This window comes from Theropithecus gelada, chromosome 11, assembly GCF_003255815.1.
Source record: "Theropithecus gelada isolate Dixy chromosome 11, Tgel_1.0, whole genome shotgun sequence".
Lineage (NCBI taxonomy): Eukaryota > Metazoa > Chordata > Mammalia > Primates > Cercopithecidae > Theropithecus > Theropithecus gelada.
The window spans coordinates 36,989,991-37,002,159 of record NC_037679.1 but is presented as its reverse complement, the minus strand read 5'-3'; the positions used below and the strand labels follow the sequence as shown (position 1 = coordinate 37,002,159).

General features: G+C 33.6%; 1 protein-coding gene across 2 annotated transcripts in view; it reads right to left on the bottom strand.

Moving 5' to 3' along the window:
• NAV3 (neuron navigator 3) overlaps positions 1-12,169 on the bottom strand; it is a 377,767-nt gene that overhangs the window by 350,502 nt on the left and 15,096 nt on the right. The window lies entirely within an intron of this gene.

Genomic DNA, 12,169 nt, shown 5'->3' with positions numbered 1-12,169 from the left:
TACTCTTCAAAAGACCCATGACCAAAAAAAATTCATTTTAATGTGTGTCCTACATCTGTAGAAATCTCAGAACTGCATTTGCCTATGATTTAAAGTAACTATCACAATATTATCTATTGGAAAAATTAGGAAATATGACAGAAATGAGAGAGTAGAAAAGTATATTTGTGTGTGTGTGAAATACCTTCTGGATTTTTGATCGTATTTATTTTAAAGGTATTTTAGACAAAAAAAAAATCTATATCAATTGACAAAAATGGTTGAAATCCTACCTAATATGTATTCACATTGATTTTTGCCTTGGGGAGTAGGGAATATTCTTCTAGTTGCTCAAAAGAATAACTTAATTTTTACAATCGTGGACTATATACATAGAAAATGATAAAATATAGAACAGTAAACCTTCATGAAAATTACTTAAGATTTCAGGAAGTTTCTTTATAGCTTCCTCTAAGATTTCTGTTTTTTCAATAATCTACCCCCTTCCCAGCCCCAACAATTTAAAACCAAATAGGCTTTCATGAATATCTGGACAGAAGGTAATAGCGACTCTAAATTATGCATCCTATTGCTTATGTAGCAGATTGTAAATGTCCAGGGAATTCAGCAGAGGTCAAATTTCATGTGTTATTTAACTGTCTCTGCTTCATTTTTTCACAATACAACATGACACTCTACTTGCAATGTTGAAACATTGCTTAAATAATGTGCTCTTAGGAGAGATGTATAAGCTGTTTTTATTAGTTCAACCATTCCAGATTTCTTAGCATTTGACCAGAATATAAATGGCATTAATTTAACTCATTAAATAGTGTCTTCATGACAGACGCCGTGTGATAATAGAGAAGAATAGACAAAAACTCACAAAACTTCTGGTCAAGTTTGGCTAAGCAAGAGAGGGTCATGTAGACGGGTGCATATAATCATCTGTACAAACAGAAAAAAAAAAGAAGACACACAGTTCCTCTTTAATATGGGGAAGATTTTAATCAATTACGACCATGTAAATACCACAGAGTTATATGATTTTGCAACCACTTGCTAATTTTATCTCTACTACATGGGAGACAATCATGGTTATGGCTTCAAGCTGAACTCTCAGCTGAAGCAAATGAATGCTTGGGACAAATGTCTCTGTGATAAATGAATTAATGGAATTTTCCAATGTTATGCTTTTAAGTGACTCTTCTGCATGGTTTCGCAGACAGACATACACCAAATGAATACTGTAGAGTAAAGCCAAGTAATTCAGACTAAACTGATAAAGTGTGCCCTCTCTATAAAGGATAGTTTTGATCCTCAAGTCCTTTATTTCCCTTTTAGGACAATTAAAAGAGCTTCATTAAGGATTACTGGAATGCTAAGTTCATTGGCACTGAAAATCATATGAGAAACTGCCAGCAACCCGGCCCATTTGGTTTTAAAATCATGTAGAGCTCTATTTAAAATTTTAAACCTAACTTTCGGCATTCACATCTGCATCTATACCCAGAAAACATTAAACAAAAAAGAAATATTATCTAGCAATCTTGTTTAGCAAAAATAAAAAATAAATATAAGCATTAATTGTTTGGATACTTATGACTATCTGCTTTGGTGTAGCACTACTTTAGAGATGGCTATTTCTAAATCAAATATGAAAAGGGTGTAACAGTTATTATTTGAACCTGTGCACCATTTTAATAGAGGTTTGCTAATTTTTAATAATACATGATAAAAAGCCTAAACAATATAAAACAATACAAAGTGGACATATATGTGTTGTATATTTTTATATATTTCACTTTTATATACATAATGAATATATGTGCATCTAGCACATAAAATTATAAATAAAATATAAACATGAAATGTATATATATGTATATATTATATATAAAAGTAAAGGAAGTCCATCTCTACCCTTGATCCTTAAGTTTCTTAGTTGTCCTTTCTTTCCTGGAGACAATCACTGTTACCACTTTCTTATGTATCCTACCAAAGATGATTTATGTTTAAATAAGTGCATATGTGCACACATACATACACATATATATTTTATGTGTTTGGCTACAAAAGTAGAAGCACGCTACTTACAATGTTCTGCCCTTTGCTTTTTCCACTTAATAAATCTTGAGGCTAATTTATTATCAGTTCATATATAGCTGCCACATTCTTTTTAATATACAGGGAAATATTTTAATTGTGCTTTACTTACTACCAGAAGCTGATGCAACTTGTGATGGAACTAAGTACGAAAGATAATCAAAATTGTGATGGTATGATAAGGAGAGAATAAAAAAAAAATAAGAATTATGAGGCATGTCAAGGCTAAATTATCGTTTTAAATAATTTCTTGAAAATTAGAAAGATATAGCAAAAAGATTATCAATTTAGTCTTTTGTCACCCAAAAAAACTGTTGTTCTAAGAAAGCCGCATTTGATTTCCTTAAGTCTGAAAAATTACTGTCATAAAACCTTTGCCCTGGAGACCAAAAGCCGTATCTCAAAGAACTATATATTTCTCTTAGACAAAAGTGAATGATTTTAAAGTAGGAGTCATGTGTTAGATTGTTTCTGAAACATGCTTGCAATAGTAGTTTCCAGGGCCTTACAATATAGTATTTAAGGTGGCAACTTAGGAATTAACTGAATCCCAAAGAAAGTTTATGAATATGATAAAATATGCTAAGATTTGCATGAATTAAAGGAAATTACAACTGCACTGAAATTTTATTCTCCCCTCTCTAAAAGACTGAAAAGAGATCTCAATTACTTGTGAAACTGACTTCTCATTCTTTGGTGGGCTGACTGAAATTATTTTATTGTGAATGACATACTCTTGTTCATTTAAAAATAAGAGTGAGGATCTACACTTTTTATAACTGCAGTGAAAGTAAATTAGAAGAAATAACCTGCCAACCCGCAATGCCAGTCAATCAACACAAAAGGTTTATGAACTGAAGTCAGAATAAAGAACCTTGCATCTCCCTCAGTAGGATATCATAGCAGAATTATTTAAGGCAACTTCTCTGCTAAGCACTGCACGGCCAGGTGAATACTTAATGAGACTTTGTTAGATTTTGTTTGGCTTGGGCTTTTGGTAGAACAGTTATTGTTACATGGATAAGCATGCTTATGTAGCAAGATTTTCTTTTTAAATCTCTTCCTGGGGTTTAACATGAGCAAACTTGATTTGTGAACCTTTGCCTTCCCTGAAGAAAAGTGGTCAGACTAAAATGAAAGTGGAGAGGCTCCCCTAGTCCTGGAAGTCGAATTCCCACAGTGTGAAAAACCACAATGAGATAGTGTAATAAAATATGGCTATGAGTTCCCAATCTATCTCCAACCAAACTGTTTTCTCACCAATTCTTCTGGTAAATCTCTATTAAACTACTGTATGTAAATAGCTGGTCTTAGATATTAACTTTAAGTTACTGGTCATATGCATTCTGCCTCCTGAGAACCTGAGGCATTGTTGAACTTCTGGAAATCTTAATTAACTACACAGTCCTCACCAAACATTTCCTGGAACATTTGTATTTTGAGTCAAATTCCTTATCCACATGGAACCCAATTCCCCTTAAACCCCCTGTTTCCCATTTTCATGTTCTTTTCATGTTTTCCACCTCCCATGAATAGTGAATTTTTCAAGGCATACTCCAGAGCTTTAAACATTGTACTTTGCACTGTGGATGATGGATAACTTTTTGAAATATTATAAGCGATTGTGTTTTATTTCAGAAGCCACTGCCAAAAGTAAAAATCACAGGCCAGATTCCTAACTCCCTTGGAACTGTCCTATAGAAGTGACCCCTTAAAATTCCTAAGCTCATGAAATAAATATGGATTGTATTTTGTCTCTAATGCAAAAAGTATATTTTTTTTCTTGGCAAATTGCATGGATAGCATTTGGCACTCGAAACGAATTTCCTTCTTATCCATGTAATGTGTGCCCTTACAAACATACCAGTAACAAATATGCAAACAAAACAATAATAAAACTCATCAACTTTGTGTCATATAAACATAACAAATTCCATGGCATTGTAAATATAAACATGTATGGGGGGGTTCAGTTTTCACCCATTTCCATCTATATAATGCATATTTTTATTATCCCTAGTTTTCAGACATTATTTTAGATATGGATATTTAATTAGTTTTTTACAAGAATACTAAAATATCATTAATTCTTTTGAGGAAAAGATTACCCAACGCAGACTTTTTCTAAAATCTTTTTTTCACATTAAAGAAACGTCATATGTATAATTACAGATAATCGTTTAAAATTTAGATGAAAGAAACTGTTAGGAACCAAAATGATAATATTTTAATATTTATCAATATAAATATTGCTGAATGCTTGAAAGAAACAGAATTCATTACATTTTTATTTTAGTTAGGAAAAGCCCTACTTTTCCTAAGTTAATGAGATTTTTTAATAATTTAAAAGATTCAACTTCTTATTCCATGCAACCATCAACACTAAACACCAAAGAAAAATTACAATTATTATATAATTTCAAAAAAATGAAAACCAAAATCTTGGAATATATGATAGCTATCATTTATTAAAGATGCACGCTATTCCAGGCACTGAAAAGCCATGTCTAACTCTTACAAAAACTCTAGGAATTTCATATTATGATCTTCATTTTAGAGACAAAGAAGCTGGAGCTCAGAGAGATTAAGTAACATATTCAAGTGTACTCCCTCATTAAAAGAGAGGGCTAGAATTTGCATGTAAAACAGTTGGATTCCAAATCTCATGCTTGAATTCTCCTCCAAATTTATCACAAATATGTGGGTTTGAATTTCCCTTGACTGGCGTCTCATTTTTCAGATCAGCCAAATAAATGCATTTGATGTTAAGAGTAACAGATTTATTCAATGCAAAGCCATAGAATAGTTTTAGATATTTGATACTGCTAAATGAAGTCTAAAAAAATTAGCATTTTATCATTCCTAGCCTTCCATCCAAAGTAAGGCTAAAAATTGAGATCCACTTGATATCTGGAAAGGTTATTTTCAGAGAGTATAACTGCTTATTTTGAATTGAAACCATTCAAATTTTAAAGTGCATAATTCTAAATGTCTGGGTAAAATGTTTTTAAAAAGCCATTTCACAATACTCAAACATTGTTTAGAAATGTGGATAATTAACTGTGTTTTTCCTCTTCTCAAGTTAGCATTTTAACGTTATGCATTCACAACCATTGTAAAATAATATTAAGAATGCTATTTTATTATTTTATGTTTTAATTACATCATTTCAAAACTCTGTGGCATTGTTTCCATTGGAAAATTTTCTAAAATATAATATTTTAAAATTATTTTTGGAGGTAAGATTTTAAATTCAAAGATTGAGTTAAACCAAATATAGTCTTATTCAAATAAATACATATTTCTCATGTATGTTTTTACACATTAGAACATAGGAAACAAATATTGGGTGGACTTCCTGTATAAGAAAACACCCCTTGGGGCCCAATAGCCAATGTGCACAATTTGTGAGCAAGTTACCAGTATTTCCTCCTAATTTTCACCTTGTCATTATCATTTCATAAAGCATTATTTATTCTAAGACTTAGATAGCTACATGTCACAAGAATAAATAATAATAATATTCTACTTCCTAGACAGCCAAGAACTGCAAGTCCTACTTCTCCTGAAAGAGAACAAACAGCAGGGAATGAAAGCTCTCATATATATCCACTGGTAAAAAGAATTACCGGTTATGTCGTGCTCATTTTCACTCCATAACATATGTACAATAAAGTAGGTTTCTTAAAAATTATATTGAAGTGAAGGTAATAATACTCTATAACCTATATAAATAGTAAATTCGCAGTGGTGCGATCTCAGCTTGCTACGACTTCCACCTCCTGGGTTCAAGCAATTCTCCCACCTCAGCCTCCCTCCCGAGTAGCTGGGATTACAGCCATGTGCCACTACGCTTGGTTAAGTTTTGTATTTTAAGTAGAGATGGGGTTTCACCATGTTGGCCAGACTGGTCTCAAATTCCTGACCTCGGTGATCCACCTGCCTTAGCCTCCCAAAGTGTTGGGATTACAGGTATGAGCCACCGCAACCAGTCAGTATAAACAGAATTTTCAGTTTAAATTGTTATTTTGAAAACCAGTTATCCATTACTATACATGAACTTTATAATGAGCAGGCCACATCTATCCCTACTCTCAAAAACTGCTTTTTATTTCGTAAGGGTCATCATTTTATTTATACTTTTGCTCTGATTTCCTAAATGAAGCTGTTGTTCCATTTCAGCTATTATAGTAACAGGTCTTACTCCGCCTAGCTTAGTCAATGGGAATTACAAAACAGGCAGTAGCTAGGTCGTCTTTCTCATGTTTCTTAGCTCTAGTTATACTTTAGTTTCCTTATCTAAAAAGTGAAGATAATGGTAGTACACATGAAGACTAAATGAGAATGCATTTAAAGCACCTCTAACAGTGTCTGGCAAGTACTACCTAATATTAATAAATGAGAGCCAGTATTGTTAGTGATCTTTCATGAAGTTATAGTAATATAGACATTGAAGCTGGTATTAGAGAATGCTTTAAACATTCTAGGAAAAAAATACAATTAGTTGTGAATTTTACCATATCATAATATATAAATTTGTTATTCTTAAGTAGGAGGGAGTATCCATTTTACAGATAATAGCATAGCATTTTTTTGTTCCTGTTTCTTAGTTGATCTAAAGTTTCCCTAATCATTAAATCATTAAAATAATGACAATCATTATTACAAGAAGACAGAATTCAGTCTATAAGATATAATTGATTGCTTAATATTATTGAAAATATTTTTAAATTCATTGTGACAACATAGTCTCAAAAGTTAGGTTTCATTGAGCACAAAAGTGTTTTCCAAATTCAAAAACTTTTCTTTATCTATCAAATACAAAATCTCGCTTACCACAGCATATTTGTGACACTATTAACTGCAATGCATAGGGTGCAAGATATATTTCAGAGAACCTGTGACAGTGAGGTAAATGAAGGTTCAAATAGCAGGAAGGAAACAAGGGGATTCAGAAGGGATATATCTAAAGATAAGATACAGTTTGAATCCCTGAGAAAGAATCTGGTGCCTCCACACCCTTGGGACTAGGCACAAGATTAACAGTTACATAAAAAATATTCGAGATAGGTCAAGGAGCAGGGTGAAAGCTGAAAGAATTTGTGCCCCACTTCCCATTTGATAGCTGGGGGGATCCGAATGCAGGGGTGCTCCTTGTCAATATGAAATAGCCACAGTAGAGGAAAATGATAAGACACAGTTAGGTAGATATGGCTTGAGACAGCATATCTGATGTGTACGAATCCAGAAGTTCCTATGTGCCCCAGTGGTGGTATGCAGGAATGCTCTGAGGACTAGTATGCCAAGAGAGCTGGCATCAGGACAGAGGCAGAATATGAGCAATAGTTGCCAACAGAGGGTGTCCACATAGTACTCAAGGCCCAAGTCTCACAGCACATGTCCAGCGACCAGGCTGGATGGGGCCAACTTGGCAGAGACCAGCAAGGACCCAAAGGGTAGCAAGAAAACAAGAAAACCAGAGACTTTTTCTCCCTCCATCTGACATAACCCTGAAGACACAAAAACTTCCCTACATACACGTTATCCATCCATCTGAATAAGCCATTTTAAAAATGAGAAAGAAAGAGAGAAACTTCATAGAAAAGGAAAAAATGGTGCTGAAAAGAAATTTGACCTTGAAATTTACTAATCTTTTACTCTAAGGGTTTCTCGAACCTAAAGAAAATAGCTTAATTTAGGATTCCCCAATCATCACCAACCTCCTTTGCAACCACCACCAGCAGGAAAGATTTGAAAGCAAGAAGAGATATATTACAGAAAATACTGAGTTACATTTTCTATTACATTTGAGAAGTATCCTGTCTGAAATCCCTGTAAGTAAAACATATAAATTACAATGCACTTGGCTGATTTACTATACTATAACGGACTTATGATTACTTAGAGGAAGATCCATATCATACATCACCCTTGACAAGGAAAACTCTATTAACATCCATAAACCTACCCTGGCAATAGAGTATGTATATTGTTATTGAACAGAGGAATTTCACCAGTTATGTTCTGACAAGGAAATCAAAGAATGCCAAAAACACTTGTAAGTGTTGGAGGATGACTCAAACATGTTCCACCTCCTTACTGATTCTCTAGCACAAGGCTATGGCTGGCTTTCCATAAGACTATGAGTCTTGAATTTTATGTTAAAGTCATATTTATTTTTCTAAGCAGGTTTGTTAGAGTAACCTAAGTAATAGTTATCAACAAATGGGACACTTAGGACATGGGCATAGAATTTTATATCCAATTTTTAAAATGCCATGGCTTTGAGATAACCCACTTCAATTTGCTGAGTCTTAATTTTAATCATGTACAAAAAGGAGACACTTGTGTTAGAAGATCCTCCCCTCTTTCTTCCACGTTCAGAATTAGATTTGATGAGATAGGTTTGGAGACACATGTGGCCACCACTGGATTGGGGTAGCATCGCTCAAGGTAGGCTTAGTATACTCTACTAAGGCCAAAATTATTAAGGTTTGGACTTTGGATCGCTGATATATAGGTTGAGTATTTCTTATCTAAAATTCTTGAGACCAGAAGTGCTTCTAATTTTGAATTTTCTTTTCAGATTTTAGATTCTTTGCATATACATAATGAGGTATCTTTGGGATGGAAACTAAGTCTAAATAAGGAGTTTATGTTTCATATACACTCTGTACATTTAGCCTAAAGGTAATTTCTACAATAAATAATTTTGTACATGAAACAAAGTTTTGACTGTGTTTTGACTACAACTCGTCACCTGAAATCAGATATGGAATTTTCCATGTGTAGTGTCACATTGACACCCAAAAAGTTTCAGATTTTGGAGAATTTCAGATTTTGAATTTTTGGATTATAAATACTTGACCGGTATAAAAATAGCATAGCTGGCATTTCCATCCAATAAATCATGAATAGGCTCTAGGATGGCTCTTTTTGCAATGTAGACATGAGGTAAATCATGAGTCAAAATAATATAATCATAAAAATAATTATATTTTATTCAACACATATGTTTAAATCACCGTTACATGCAAGACATTGTGTTTGGGAAGCTCAAGAGATATAAACACGAATCAAATTGACTTCTCATTAAAGAAAGTTTAAAGAAATTTAATTAAAGAGTTTAAATAAATTCAACTTTAATTACATTGGGGGAACCTTGAATGATTGCCAAGATTATGGCTATGCTCAGGAAGATTAGTTTGCCAACAATGTCTATGAAGGATTAGCCACCAAAATAAAATAAATCATCACTAATATGCAATAGTTCCCAAAAGACTCAAAAGCTATGATCTATAAATTTTGACTGCCTGGTAAACACAGCACTATCTCTTTTCAAGTATATATGAAATTGCATAGAATCATATTGAAAATATTGATTTTTCTGATCCTCATTAAGGAGATTTCTCTGCTTTCACCTGGGTTTCTTCCTCCAAAAATAAAGAGCAATCATGAAATTTAAATCGTTTAGCGTTCCAGATCCTACGGCAAACGTAGCATATATCTTGTTTGACAGATAATAAGGCAGTTACCTCTTTATTCTGTATGCCACTACCAAGATGGATAAACTGTTCCAAAGTTCAGTAAACTATGTGCTGTATTAAAAATGATATGAACACATTATTTAATATTTGTAGTGGAGGACAAAGTTCCTGTGTGTCTCCAACTTGACTATATCCAGCAGAGAAAAGGTTTTGATTTATTTGGAGTAAAACACTTGGAATACAATAGAAGGGAGAGAGGACTTCTCATGGATTTTTCCCATTAAGCATTTTTGGGCAAGCCTTAGAAGTTACTCTGCAGGATGAATCTTATATTCATTCAGCGGCCTAGCTTTACAGCTAGTAGCAAAATTCATTGCCTTAACCCAGAGCAGTCTTGTTATTTTAACATGGCTGTTTCTATTTATAAAGTTACACAATCCAGTTGGTTCATTCTTCCTCCCTGTCTGAGACACAGTTTACAAAAAGAAACCACAGTCATTACAAAAATACACTGCCAGGAAATCTAAGTGTTGTTTTCTAGTGGAAACTGAAAGACCCACACCTTGACTTAGGTCTTACTCATCCTAAATCACATCTTTGCAGCACTTTCTCCTAGCTAAAGAATGTGCTCTGAAGTTTTACTATGTTCATTAGAAGGTCATCTTTTATATTCTGACTATTCTTGTTGTGGTTTTATAGGTGTTCTGTAAATAAGTCTGCTGTACAATAGGAAGCACCCTCTGCCAAGTCTTTTGGAGAGAGTAGCAACACATCCACAAGAGAATCCAGGTGGCAAGACATTTGAACAAAAGGTTTACGCAACAGCATTCAAAAGAAGAAAGTAACAGAGAAGACAGACATGGGAATTCATTCATTCTCCTTTCAGCTTCATGGCAGCTGCACTAGCTGGATGTTCATACAGGTCAACATTGTGATAGAGTGCTATATATGAGAACTTTCCTCTGAACGCGAAAACAAGCTACAGATGCAGAGAACAAACACAAGGCTAGGACATCAGGGATTTCCTTGCAAGTCCTTGAAATATGAAATTTAATTAAAATTTACCTACCATTTGATCAAGGCTACAGAAGAGAAATAAAAATAGTGGTGTTTGTAATACCTACACTCTGTGTAGCATCTTTGCGCATGCAGAATGAATGAGAAAATACTATACAGAATTAATTGTAGATAAAGTCAGCATCTGGGGCACTCTCCATTTATTCTTCCTAGAAGGACTTCTTGCCTGTTGGATCCTCTGCACTGTTGCTTTCAGCTGGATTTCAACTTCCCATCCTTTTCATTTTCTCAGCTTGATTCACATAGATCATACATAAGAGCTAAAGAAAATGTGTTTAGTGCCTGAGGGAATTCATTTTCTGCCTGGGATAACTAGACAAACTGTGATGCAATTCCTCCCCTGAATTTAAAATGTTTTGTTATCTTGAAGGCAATTTTCTTCATCCAATAAAAACAGAGAAGGAAAATTGGTGACCTTAAAAAACATATTTTTGAAATCGAAGATTCTCACACACAGAAATGCCTCTGATAATTTTGGGTGTAGACAGATGCTCTCTTCCTCTTTGTACTCCCCAAACATTCTGTCAATGGCCTATTGTTAAAGTGTGGACTTTCTCCTAGACCACATCCTGTCTGTCTTACAGCGGAGAAGCATACTGTTGAAGTGAAATGAAAGTTTTGATCTCTGTGTGTAGTCTCTGAAGGTATAGAAAAAACAAATTCACTGCAGTACCTCAAGATATCATTATATTCAACTCAGGGCCCGTAAGATTTAGGTTGGAAATTGCCTGATGATGAACTCATGAAACTAAGACATGTTTGTTTTATTGAAAAATCAAAGCCTTTTTCATAAAAGGAAAGTGTATTATTTTCATTGCCAACACTGGTTAAAAATGGTAAGGAAAAGAAATGAAGAGCAAATGTTTATATTTGAACCTCATTGAAAAAATCGTTCTCCTTTGAATAACTAAAACCTCCAAAAAGCTACTTCTAATTTGAAAAATTCCTGTTAAAGAAAGGACATTTCCCATTAAATCTGAAATAGATAATTGTCAGCATCTAACAATGAATCCTTAATTAAACAAGGCAATAATATATTTAAAAATTGATAAACATAAAATCTCCAACTACTATAAAATTAGAACTATTTTATAATTAGAACTATAGAATAATTAGACTATTATAGAAAACTAGAATGAAAATCAAGGAAATCTGACTCATAACTCGAGTAACCAACCATCCCAGTTTGCCCGGGACTGAAGAATCTCCAAAACAAGAGTTTGAGCACTAAAATCAGGACAGTATGAAGATAACCAGTACAGTTGGTCAACCTATGTGATAACTCATTTCTTCCTCCAACATTTTCTTATTTATCCGTCAAGAGATTTTTCTATTGGAATTAACTTCCTGTATATATCGTCCTCACTATTTCTAAATATGCATTCATTATGCAAGCACAAAATGAATTAACTTTTAGGGAATAAACTCCTGACAGTGGATTATCAGAGAGTCCATACCTAAAGCAGTAAACACAAAATCTGAATCTCTATTAATAGATTTTAATGGAGGAGGATCTGACA